At 41.9% G+C, this 12,264-nt stretch overlaps 1 protein-coding gene across 1 annotated transcript in view; it reads right to left on the bottom strand.

Annotated features, from left to right (window-relative positions):
* The window catches only part of MPP4 (membrane palmitoylated protein 4), an 89,129-nt gene extending 80,928 nt beyond the window's left edge, over positions 1-8,201 (bottom strand). The window contains 1 exon segment of the mRNA XM_040357240.1: positions 7,553-8,201. The gene's annotated coding sequence lies outside the window, so the exon portion shown is untranslated.
* Positions 8,202-12,264: the final 4,063 nt, after the last annotated feature.

The following is a 12,264-nucleotide window of genomic DNA, read 5'->3' as shown; positions in this document are numbered from 1 at the left end:
CATGAAACACGTTGAGAAACTGGATGCTAACACTGCATGAACAAATTCATATTGTTGTAAGTTGATAATATGAAGTATGGCTTTACTTTTTACTCACATTGATCAAATGAGTCGTCTATTATCATGTATTACTATTTATTATGCTATGATGCTTTTAGGTATTACATGTATGGAGTAAATCAATTTGTTTTATACAAAACATGCTTTGTTTACCTTGATATATAGTGGTTATACTATTGTAAGCTACTTGTCAGACATACTTGCTATCCATTTTATCGCATGCTTCATCGCAAGTCCCACATTTTAATTTTTTGAGCTAGCCTTGCAATTTAGGGGTGAAGGTTATAAACTATCATGTCCTACACCTCATATGAAGTATTCACAACTTAAAATACTGTAAATAATAATATATCTTTTTTTTAAAGCGCCCTGTCCCGATGAGATAGCGTGCAGAAGTGAATGCATACGTGAGTAGCACCCGCATGAAAACGGTGTTCAAAACACATATGTGAGGTATCGCCGTGATCATTAGAGCAAGAGCAATAGTTCTAGCCCTCCTCTGTAACTTAAAACTGGTAACCTGTAGACATTTTAAAACATTGCCTATGGAGATTTTTAAGGGTAAAAGTTTGTCGCCATTCCATAAGCAGAAGTGGTTAACTGACAATTGCGTAGTCGTGCGACGTTGTACCCAAACAAAATTTATGTCTTTTTTTTTCCCACAACTACAGCTTACTTTGGTGGTATTTTGATCACCTCTGCGGTTTTAATTTTTTGCCCTATAAACAAAAAAAGAGCTACAATTTTGAAAAAAGAATATGTATTCTACATATTTTTGTTAAAAAAAATAAAAAATCACAATAAGGATATACTGTATTGGTTGGGAAGTCTGCTCTGGTACTAGCCTCAGCTTACTCAGTGGTCTGCAGTAGCAAGGTGGATGGTCCCTTAGTGGCGACAGCTTCCCCTCTACCTCTGACCTTGACTGGTTCCCGACCGTCGGAACGGTTACTTCTGGTTGGACTACAAGCCCGCAGTCCCAGCCCTACGTTGCTCTCCTGCTTCTGGATAGGCCCTCAGACAGCCTAGCAGCCAGATGCCCCTGGGATAGATCTAAGGCTTACGGCCTAGCAGCCTGGGGCAACATAACACACGTCTAATCAGACAGCCATCCAGGTGGCACAGAACCCTGATCACCTGACTCCACACAAATAAATAGGCTCTCCCAGCAGGCCAAGGGACCCAAGAAAATCCCTGCCCATTGGCTGAGACACCCCATTCATTCATAATCTGTCCTTGCCATGCCCTTGTGTTATCCGATGTCACCAGATACTAGGCCGCCTAGTTAAAGCGGAGGTTCACCCTAATAACATGTATATCTGACCAACTCCCTTATATTCGTAACAAGTACTGTCCGCAATTAGTTTTTGACAATCCCCCTAGGCATAGAAACGCCTACTCCCGCGGGGAGAAGTAGATTGAAAATATGGATTACAAGGTACGTACAGCATAAAAAAAAAAAACTAATTGCGGACAGTACTTGTTACGAATATAAGGGAAGAGAGAAGTAGAGCAATTCCAGAATTGGGGAAAATCAATTGATCTCCTAACTATTGGCCAAGGCTATCGCCTCGCAACAAAATTGAATACATTTAATAGCAGCCCTGCCTATACATCAGGGTGCTACAAACTTAAAAAAACAACAACAACCTGTAAGCTGGCATTTAAATAATTCCATAAAGAGCACTGCAAATTATTTTTTACACAGACAAATACTACAAAGTTGTACGTGAAATAAAATATCTAAAATTAAGAACAAACAAAACTGCCAAAAAATCAATGATTTAATATGCTGGCCGTATTATACACCTGTTTAATGCATTGGATGACAAATAAAATTTGAAATAAACGTAAGTTAGGAGATACAAAAACTTGACATTTGGAATACTCTGCAGGCACCCTCAACACTGGAACTGTTCATCACTGATCCTTCACTTCTGTAAGCAAGGGTAATCTTCTTAACATTTAATGTTATCCACAAGTTACACCAGAACACTACTGACCTTTGCAACCCCAGGCTGGACTTAGATGTAACAAAATAACCCTTCTGTCATCCTTTATCCTTTCAAAAATGTAATTGCAAAGACGAATCTATGATGAAGCAACGTTGTCACCTTATGCCGCTTACACACAAACGGATTTTCCAATAGGATTTTTTTCCGTCGGAAAAATTGAGAACCTGCCCTCTAAGTCCGTCAGAAATTCAGACGGAAAAAGTCTGATGGGGCATACACACGGTCGGAATATATGATGAAAAGCTCCTATCGGAAATTCCGACCGTGTGTGTGCGGCATTAGACTGCTCTCCTGAGTTGGACTACAAACCCCCTACCCTTTCCTCATCTCATTGCATAGAGGGAGCTCAAAGAATATTGCTGGACAGGATGATAACATTTTTGAGGTTTTGGTTTAGTGCACTGAAACTTACAAGGACACAAGATCTCTTGCAGGATCAATAGGCATGTTCTGTACTTGCAGAAATATTCTTAGTTCTAAGAGGTGTTGGCTGCAATATTACATCTTTTTTTTGGGGGTTTAGGTGTACTTTAACCTCATTGCTCCCGGTTCCACCCACCCTTTAAGTTTTTCTTAATGCTGGGAGGTGGAGTGGGCTTCACGACCATGTGCTGTCACAGTGATCACATGAGTGGACCCGTCCCCAGCTCTCAATCGTAAACCTAAAACCTTAAACCATGGCCAGCAGACTCAGAAGGACCAATTCAAAGGGGATTTTCATAAGCCATCACCCTCACTATAAAAGGGGTGGTTCAGGGCTGCCATAGCACCAGTGTATTAAAGATGCTGCAGGAAGAGGATATTTACAGCTGCCAAGCTACATTGGGAGAAATTAGAGTCTGTTAGCAAGCTCTGCTTTACTTGTGTGATTTGCATTGGTGGGTCTTTGTTACTCATCCCCCCCCTTTGGGTTCAGTTATTAATTTGCCCCAAAAATCCTTATTAGGTTTACTATCTGTGTCACCAGCAAGTTTGAGTGCTAGCTCATAGGTAAACATGCACTTTGCTGCTTTTATTGTCTTTATTAAAGGGATTTTTTTTCTTTCATTTTAGGTTGTGGATTATCGTTAGCTTGAGGGCAGCAGTTACTTTAGATGTGGCAAGACTCTTCATTAAAAAAAAAAAAAAAAAAACAGTAAGCTTAGTTTCAGGTGGGTGGCATTTTGGGGATTTCTTTTGGGGGTATTTATTTATTTATATTTTATTTAATATTGGAAGGTCCTATTTGAGGTGCTCAAAGCTCAGCATTCGTTTTCTGTTGACCATCTGTTTTTGGAGCTGCCTTTTGTTTACAGCACACCTAAGGTTGCCACCTTCAAGCCAAACCCAAACACTTTAGCAGTCTGGGACACCTATGGGTGCCCCAAGGAGAGTAGTAATGCTGTGCGCATAGCGTGGCTCAGGCAATTGATGGGCGTGGCCAAATTGCTCACATCATTACCCTGCCCCCCAGTGATGCCAGACCTGCCCCGATACAGCCGTCCGCAGCTGCCAGGCGGCAACAGATTTGTGTGTGACTATCTGGGTTACTTGGTCTAAATAATGTGTCAAGGTTTCAGTCCACCTGTACAGGTGGCAACCCTTAGCACACCTTTGCATGGGTTGGAATGAAATAAGTAATAAGCAAAAACAGCATGCATCCAAATCCACTCAGATTATATCCTCATAGTAAAAATAAAAGCTAACATGGACAAGCTAGGCCTGTTATCCCTGATTAAAACGGTCTTGTTTCTGGCCAATTTTACACAGCTGCAACATCTGTAGGCTGACGGTCTCAATTCTTGTAGGAAAACACCTGACTGTGCCTTGAGTCTCAACATTTTGGCCTATTCATGCTGAATAAGGACTTATTCACTCAGGTGTAGCAAACCAAAATGATCCTTCAGAAAAGCGCTTCATCGAAGTCAATGTTGGAGTCCAAACAATAATTAGATTAAAAAAATATTTTATTGTCTGTGAATATATATCAATAGTACCAGCTAGAACTGCAGTGTGTTCAATGTTAATAATCCAAATACTGGCAGGCAACTGAGCTGTTAACCACAAAACTGTCACAAAAGCACTTCCGATAGGCAAATGTCTATCCCACAGGCACGGCGTCTCACACCGGGAGAACAACAAGATGATGTGGACCATCAAAAGGTGTCTGAGTGCGACACTCTTACCCGGACCGGAGTGGATGGATGATCACTCGGGTGGAGGATGGAATCAGATTGTAGCAGCAAAAGTTTTTCGTTCCAGCCCGTGCTATCTTGCACACTGCATACATCTCCTGAGACCGTGTTCTAGCTACAGGATTCTAGCAGCACGCCCACCTTGTCTCTACTGGCCAACTATCAACCAATCCCGCACCAGCACTTTCCAAGCCTCGTTTTCGCCCCTCCAGTCTGAATCGGTGAGACGTCCCGATCAGTTGAAGTTGAGCGCGCGTTCTGTCTCTCCACAGCGCACCTCGAGGACAGCCCCACGAAATTCACGGCTGATTGATTGTTTTGTTTGTTATTCACTCAGGTGTACCGACCTGCGTGAGGGGCTGTCTTCACCTGTGTGGGATGTACAGGTGTCCTGTGCAGACGCATGCAGGTAGCCTGCTAAAATCAATGACAGGTGGCTGGCTGCACTGACCTGAATGGATCTCCATGTGCATCTCATAGTATACATCTGTGCAAATATGAGATATCAGACTGTGTACAGATCTGTACGTCCATGGGAATGAGGCCTTATGCTGTCCTGCCACTTGCCAGTTTTTATGCAGCTGTTAAGAGAGTTTGATATAAGTTGGTTAATATTAGGACAGTTTTGCATCAAGAGAAAGGGAGAGCAAACTGCTGGCCAATTTCTATATACTGATAAAAGCAGGCCTATTACTTCTTGATAAAAAAAAAAAAAGTATGTGTTGCTGCTGTTGGCCAACTTTTACACAGTGGTGTCATCTGTGGGCTGACACTTAATTTCGGTATGAGAACCCTTGCCTGTGCTTTTGGTTTTATATATTTCTACCTATTCTTAAACGGTTCTGTAGGCTGAAGCTTTTATGAAAACACATTCCTGTACCTAATTTATCTACATTTTGGTCTATTCTTGCTGATTAAAACAGTCCTGCCACTGGCCAGTTTTTATGCAGCTGTATTAGAGAGTTTGATAGAAATTGGCTAGCAGCAAGACAGTTTTGTATCAGGTGAACAGGGTCAGCTTTGGAAACGACTGGCCCGTTTCTATCCACGGGTCAAAGCAGATGTATTACCGCTTTATGGCAAAGCATGTTTGGCTGCTAAACCTACCTAAGAAAAAGCCTTTATTTAAACAAAATTAAACAGCCAAATATGCACTGCCAAAGTGCACTGTCACAAAGTGTCTATGAAAATTATGGTGTTCTGTAAAACATCTTTAGGGCCTACATAATAGAGAATTGTGAATTTTTAAGTCATCTGAAATCCGCATGAAAAATCTGTTCTCCCTGCTGTACACTACTTTTTTTTTAATTTGGCATTTGTAACTTTACGCTATGGCAGTGCTCAGTTTCATATGAGTTTTTGACAAAAACTTGTTTATTAGCCTTACAAATCGCCAAAACTTACTAACAGGGGGCCAGATTCACAGCAGAGATACGACGGCGTATCTCCTGATACGCCGTCGTATTTTTGAGATACGCTTGTCGTATCTCTGAGATACGCTTGTCGCATCTATGCGGCTGATTCATACAATCAGTTCCGCATAGATAGCCCTAAGATCCGACAGGTGTAATTGAATTACACCGTCGGATCTTAGGATGCAATTCTAGGCCGGCCGCTAGGTGGCGATTCCATAGCGGTCGGCGTAGAATATGCAAATGACTAGTTACGGCGATTCACGAACGTCCGCGTTACCCGTCGCTCTAACTTGAGGTCGTTTCCGTCGAGATGCGCCGCGTAAAACTAAGGCTGCCCTCTAGGTGGACTAGCCAATGTTAAGTATGGCCGTCGTTCCTGCGTCGAAATTTGAAATTTTGCGTTGTTTGCGTAAGTCGTCCGTGAATGGCGCTGGACGCCATTTACGTTAACGTTTAAACCAATGACGTCCTTGCAACGTCACTTAGCGCAATGCACGTCGGCTAATTTAAATGGTGCCCGCCCCATTTGAATTAGGCGGGCTTGCGCCGAACGGATTTACGTTACACTGCCGCAAGTTTACAGGTAAGAGCTTTGTGAATCAGGCACTTACGCTGTAAACTTGCGGCGGTGTAATGTAAATGGGTTACGTTACGCCACCGCTGTGTAACGCAAATATTTGTGAATCTGGCCCATGGTTTGTGCAATTTGTGGCAAAATTTAGATGCCTCGAATTTCTAACAAGATTTGATAAACTCTGGGGGAATTGAACCAGGAGAGATATGATCTTTACTTATAAGTCAAGTTCAGTGACAAGACATAGTCATCCAGCACCCAGGGCAAAGATACTGCTGTGACTACTACTTTCAGCCTTGTAACAGGAGGAAGAAGCCCCCATCCCCACAGTAAACCATTGCACCCAGGGCAGCAGTCCCTACTCTTGTCCCGACCCTGGTCAAGGATTCAAAAATGTCCTTGGTCCACCTGTGTTATAAAATAGACAATTATTTGACTTTTAAAATACTTTCTATGTTTTTCCCCAGACCATAAAAAAAATATTGTGGCAGTTATTAAGTATTTCATTGGGCCCAATAAAAAAGTGACCCCATAAGGTGAACATTAACCTTATTAAGAACACAAACAGGTATGGAATATGAGAAAAGTCAAAATACAAATAATTGGTTCACATAAGCTACTGTGGAAAAAATATATAATTTTATAAAATGCTTTAGATAATAATCAAGCTGGTATTACAGTCTGATTGTATTGTCTCTTTATAGTCACTGTTAGATGTAACAACAATGCTAGAGCCCATTAAATGTATATTCAGTCAGGGAAGCCCATGCACTACATAGATGGTAAATGAAAAGCTATCCATAATTGATAGTACAATCTCTATTAGATCTACCACACTATGTATTGCTGTGATTTATCAGGACATTTACTACATTATACATTTACAGATAAGTAAATAGAAATTCAGAACAATTTGATATTTACAATTTAAAAAAACGCTGATATTGTTCATTTGGATGTCACCACAGTATGGCTGTCCTCACTTAGCAATGCTTGAGACTGTACAAATGATATAAGCCATAAATGATAAATTCATGTTAAGACACACATTTCCCATTGTGCATGCTAATAGGATATCTATAAGAAACTTTTGAAGTTTCACACTGCTAACAATGACATTTTGATGGGTGCTAATTAGGCTCTCCCGCCTTCAACAGAAATATGTTGTAATACGGTTGTCGGGGCATACCAAGTTAAAGATTCAGTGACTTCAGGTGATTCTCTACTTACAATTTACTGTATTTATGGGAATTGCAGACTAGCACATTTAGGCCTCCTATGCTGTAAATAATTGATCATTGTTTATATTCTCACCTGGATGTACAGCAAGATGAATCAGCCTGTCACTCCATCTTCATACAGACCTTTGTAAAACGTGTTAGCAGCAGCAGCAACCTGGCTAATCCCATCACATCCTCTTCTACCAAGAACTATGCAGGGAAGACTTAATCAGCTTTGTTTAAAGCTCCAGTGCCACATTTTTAAAAGGCCAGCCAGCTTATGGCAGAAGCGTAGTAGGTGTAATTCTCTGAAAAGGTCATTTACACATTCATCTTCTTTTCTTAAAGAACTGATGTCCCACTGGCAGCCCTTACAGCCCCCTTTGCCCTCAGGGTAAAAATGTATATTTTATATGAACGAGTCACCAGTGTCAGACACATTGGGGATGAGAATGATGTCAACAAAGCTGCCATTTTATTACTGGTATATCCAGTCCCCAAAGCTCTTAGGATGTTAAACCGAAACGGCTACAAGGCATGGTCACATAACTTTGGAATATATTGAAGCAGTGTACACATTCTGTATTAAGGGGGCTGCCATTGCTAAATTAATTTTCAGAAATTAGTTGTCTGGCTATAATACCGATCTAATGGCTTCAGTAATTTCTTAGCCACTTACCATAACCTCCCTGGCGGTATGATTATTTCAGATTTTAGGTGCTGAAAGCGGTACCATTATTTTGCAAGGAAATTTGGCGTTTTATACTGTAGGCCTGTAATTCTTAGGAATAACTCACTTAAATCTGACCAAACAAGAGTCTAGTAGGCATACCGGGTATGAAAAAGTTTGAAAAACAAAATTATAAATTATAATATAATAAATAATTATAACAAATAATAATATCATTATAATAAAAATGATTCAATAATGTAATCAACTCAAAATCACTGAAATTTACTCAGTTGCAGAATTGTCGCTGTCATTACTTTTATTGTTTTATGATGAATTTCCCCACAAATCACAATCGTACAATTCTGCAAGGGATTATAATTTATTATCGCCGTTTTCTAGCTGCTCTAAAACCACTTTTGACATAAAGGGACACTTTTGGTTGCTATGGACAATCTACAGTTTGCAGGCAGAAAGAACAGTTTTTTTTATACAAAAGTACATGCAGAACACTGGGCAGACCACTAGGGACAAGGTGGGGGGGGGGGGGTGTGTATTTTTTACATACAGTACTGTAATCTGTAAGATTACAGTATACTGTATGTAAGGTGTTTGTTTACTTTTTTGAATTTGGAGCCGTTCTCCGCCCCCGTGCGTCGTAACGTCGCAGGGAACAGAGATCGGCGGCACACGAGGACACTGTGTGAATCGAGCGAGGACCTGCACGCTCACACAGCGTGGCGGCATCGCTGGATCCAGGGACAAGGTAAGTAACTTTGTCTCTGGCTGCAGCGTGGCGAGCCCGAGTCTGGCTCGGAGATACCGCTCTTGGTATAAAAATCTTAGCCAGACTCGGGAATACCGCCAGGGGGGTTAAACAAGTATGCAAATCAGTTCTGACTTTCTTGATCTGGGGGTCAGTCCAGGTTGTGACTCAGGGTATTGAAATCATTGTATCAGCATGACAGCCTCTATATTTTAAGCTTATGCCAGCGAAAGAGCAACAGTTTTGGCATATTATGCAATTCTTTATTAATGAGGCATTCAGATACAGTAAAACCTTGGTTTGAGAGCGTTTTGCAAGACAAACTAAATTTTTTCATAAATTTTGACTTGATATACAAGCGACATCTTGATATACAAGTAGCGTCATGTCACAACTGTGTATAAAAGAGAAGAGAGGAGCCTCGAAGTGTAGCAATATGGTTACATGTATTGAAGGTACAACATTTAGCAACATATTGCTACAAATAGGAGGCGCCTCTCTTCTCTTTTATACTCTGTAGCTCCTGCTGGATTTTGCTTCTAATCCCCTTGTGGAAGCTTCCATTTTTGGATGGACATTTTATGGTTACACAACCTGGTCACATTGCTATAATCTTTGTATATGGACTATAAACCAAAGTACCTATGAATAAATGGTTGTGGAACGAATCATTTGAGTTTCTTATGGGGGAAATTCATTTTGATATACAAGTGCTTTGGATTACAAGCATGTTTCTGGAACAAATTATGCTTGCAATCCAAGGTTTTACTGTAGTCTGCATTGTTTTGTATTTGAACACCATTCCCTATACAACTTTCTCCTTCAGTTTTGGCTAGAGCGGTCAGCACTTTCTATCCTGGTCACAACACTAATAAGCATAGTCATAATGACTTAAAAAAAAAAGAAGAAAAGATCACTGCACATTTACAAAAGCAGTGACAAGCTTTATAAATGTACATTGTGCTCTACAAAAATAGGATTTTTATAACAGCTTACCTGTAAAATCCTTTTCTTGGAGTACATCACGGGACACAGAGCCGCATAGCCATTACATGTGGGATATAGAGTCTACCTCCAGGTGATGGACACTGGTGTAATCAATTAAACAGGAAGTTCCCTTCCTATATAACCCCTCCCCTACTGGGAGTTCCCCAGTTTTTGTAGCAAAGCAATAAGTGTCCCAATATCCCCAAACAAGAGGGGCGGGAGCTCTGTGTCCCGTGATGTACTCCAAGAAAAGGATTTTACAGGTAAGCTGTTATAAAAATCCTATTTTCTTTATCGTACATCACGGGACACAGAGCCGCATAGCCATTACATGTGGGATGTCCCAAAGCAATGCTTACTGAGGGGAGGGAGACACCAACAACGCAGACCGCCATCAGACGTGAGGACCTATAATGCTGCCTGCAGCATACTGCGCCAAAAAGCTGCATCCTCTAGCCGTCTTATGTTCACCTGATAGGAATTAGTGAACGTAAGCACAGATGACCAAGTTGTGGCCTTGAAAATCTGCGTCATAAAGGCTTGGAAATGCATTGCGCATAAAGCGCTTACCATCCTGGTAGGGAGCACCCCCACAAAAAAACAGGGGGAATCCTACTCTAAACCACAAGCCTGAATAATAACCTGATGAATCAACCTTAAAAACAGTTGATTTTAGACGCTGCCTGCCCTTTCCTGGGGCCTCCTGGTAGCGCCACAACATCAGTTTTCCGTATCCGAGCAGCCGCTTCAGATAGGCCTAGACCCTTCTTACTCCAACGAGAGAGAAAGTGCAACCATTTTAATAGCTGACCTGAACACTGCCTGCCCATCTAGGGTCTTCTGGCAGCCCAATAAAAACGTCAGCTTTCTATATCTGAAACCTTCAGATAGGTATTTAACTGCTCTCATCTCAATTGAGAGAAAAGCAATAACTTTTCCTTCCGTGAAACAAGGTTTTGAAAAAAGGGAAGGTAAGAATATCTAGATTCAAATGAATACTAGATCCTTCTAGTAAATAAGGTTGGGTGAGGATGAAAATCACTCTACTTGTAAGAATAATTGAGTATGGCTCTAGTCTATACCAAGAAAGTTGCCAATACTGAAACTCTCTTGGAGGCTACCACAACCAAGAACACCAATTCCCTTGTTAAAGGATGAAGGGAAATATGGTGCATCGGCCCAAGGAGCTGACCCTGTAAGCCGACAAAACTAGAGCCAATCCTCCGAGCACAAGGGCGACCCAACTGGCGGACTTATGCACGTCACCCCTTGTATAACAGCCCGGACCAAAGAGTGTGAAGTAAGCGACCTTTGGAAGCAAGGCCGAGATCGGATCCTTGATATAACTTAAGGCTAGCTCCGTCTCCTTTCCAAATGTAGGAAGGCAGGAATTTTACCTTTGACAAACTTCCACGGATGCCACCATCTGGTTTCACACCAGGAACATGGGCCTTCCAGACCGTAGGATATCTGGTCCTGGAGGCCAGCTCTCTTGTATGAAACAAGGGAATTGCCGCTAATTTTGAAAGCCCCGATCCTCGAGAATGTGGGCTATAATAGCCAGACCATTAATTCACCTGTTGCAAGGCAGGATGTAATACCCCCTGCAAAGTAGGCCTGGACAAGATGTAAGGGACCGTGGGTCCTCTACTACCACCCTTACTGTTCCTGCACCGAGAGGTCGTCAGGGTTATGCCGGAGTAATCAGGCCAGCTTCCGTTCTCCTCTAATGTTGCATAGAAGCCACAAAAGTCGCGGCACTGGGGGGAGAGACACAACCAGTGACAACTGGTCCCCCCGGATTACAAACACATCTGCCCCGCATGCGGGTGGATCCTTTATCCTTGACCCCAAGCTGTTCATTTTCTTGATGACCCTGGACGCCAATACATCTTATGTACAAGGGTACTATTTCTGTGACATTTGGTCAGGAAAACAGTCAGGGTGTAGAGGTCATTCTCCCGGAGACACTTGTTGACGGCTCCAGCGAATCGCCTGCCAACTCTGCATTTCATGAAATGACGAATGTCAATAGGCAAGGCACAAGCTCCTCCTTGGTAAATTAAATAAATCACTAGTATGGCATAGTCTGATTGTACTCTGACAGAACCAACCTGCCACCTGAACGTTCAGGCCCCTAAGCCAGATGCTCCATCGGTAGCTCTAGCTGACAGATAAGGCTCCCTTGGAGCTTGACTACTTCCCCTGGGCCATGGTCTCTTCCTGACCTGGCAAACCCTTTTAGTTAAGAATCACCAAGAGGAATTCCAGCATATCTCTGAGACCGGGTTCTTTGGATAATGCTAGGTCAAGATCCACTCTTTCTAGGCCGACAAAATACTGTTTATAACAGCCCTGAATAAAAGTTAGTATAGGGAATTGT

Source organism: Rana temporaria, chromosome 6 (assembly GCF_905171775.1).
Source record: "Rana temporaria chromosome 6, aRanTem1.1, whole genome shotgun sequence".
NCBI classification, from domain to species: Eukaryota; Metazoa; Chordata; class Amphibia; order Anura; family Ranidae; genus Rana; species Rana temporaria.
This window is presented reverse-complemented; position numbering and strand designations above follow the sequence as displayed.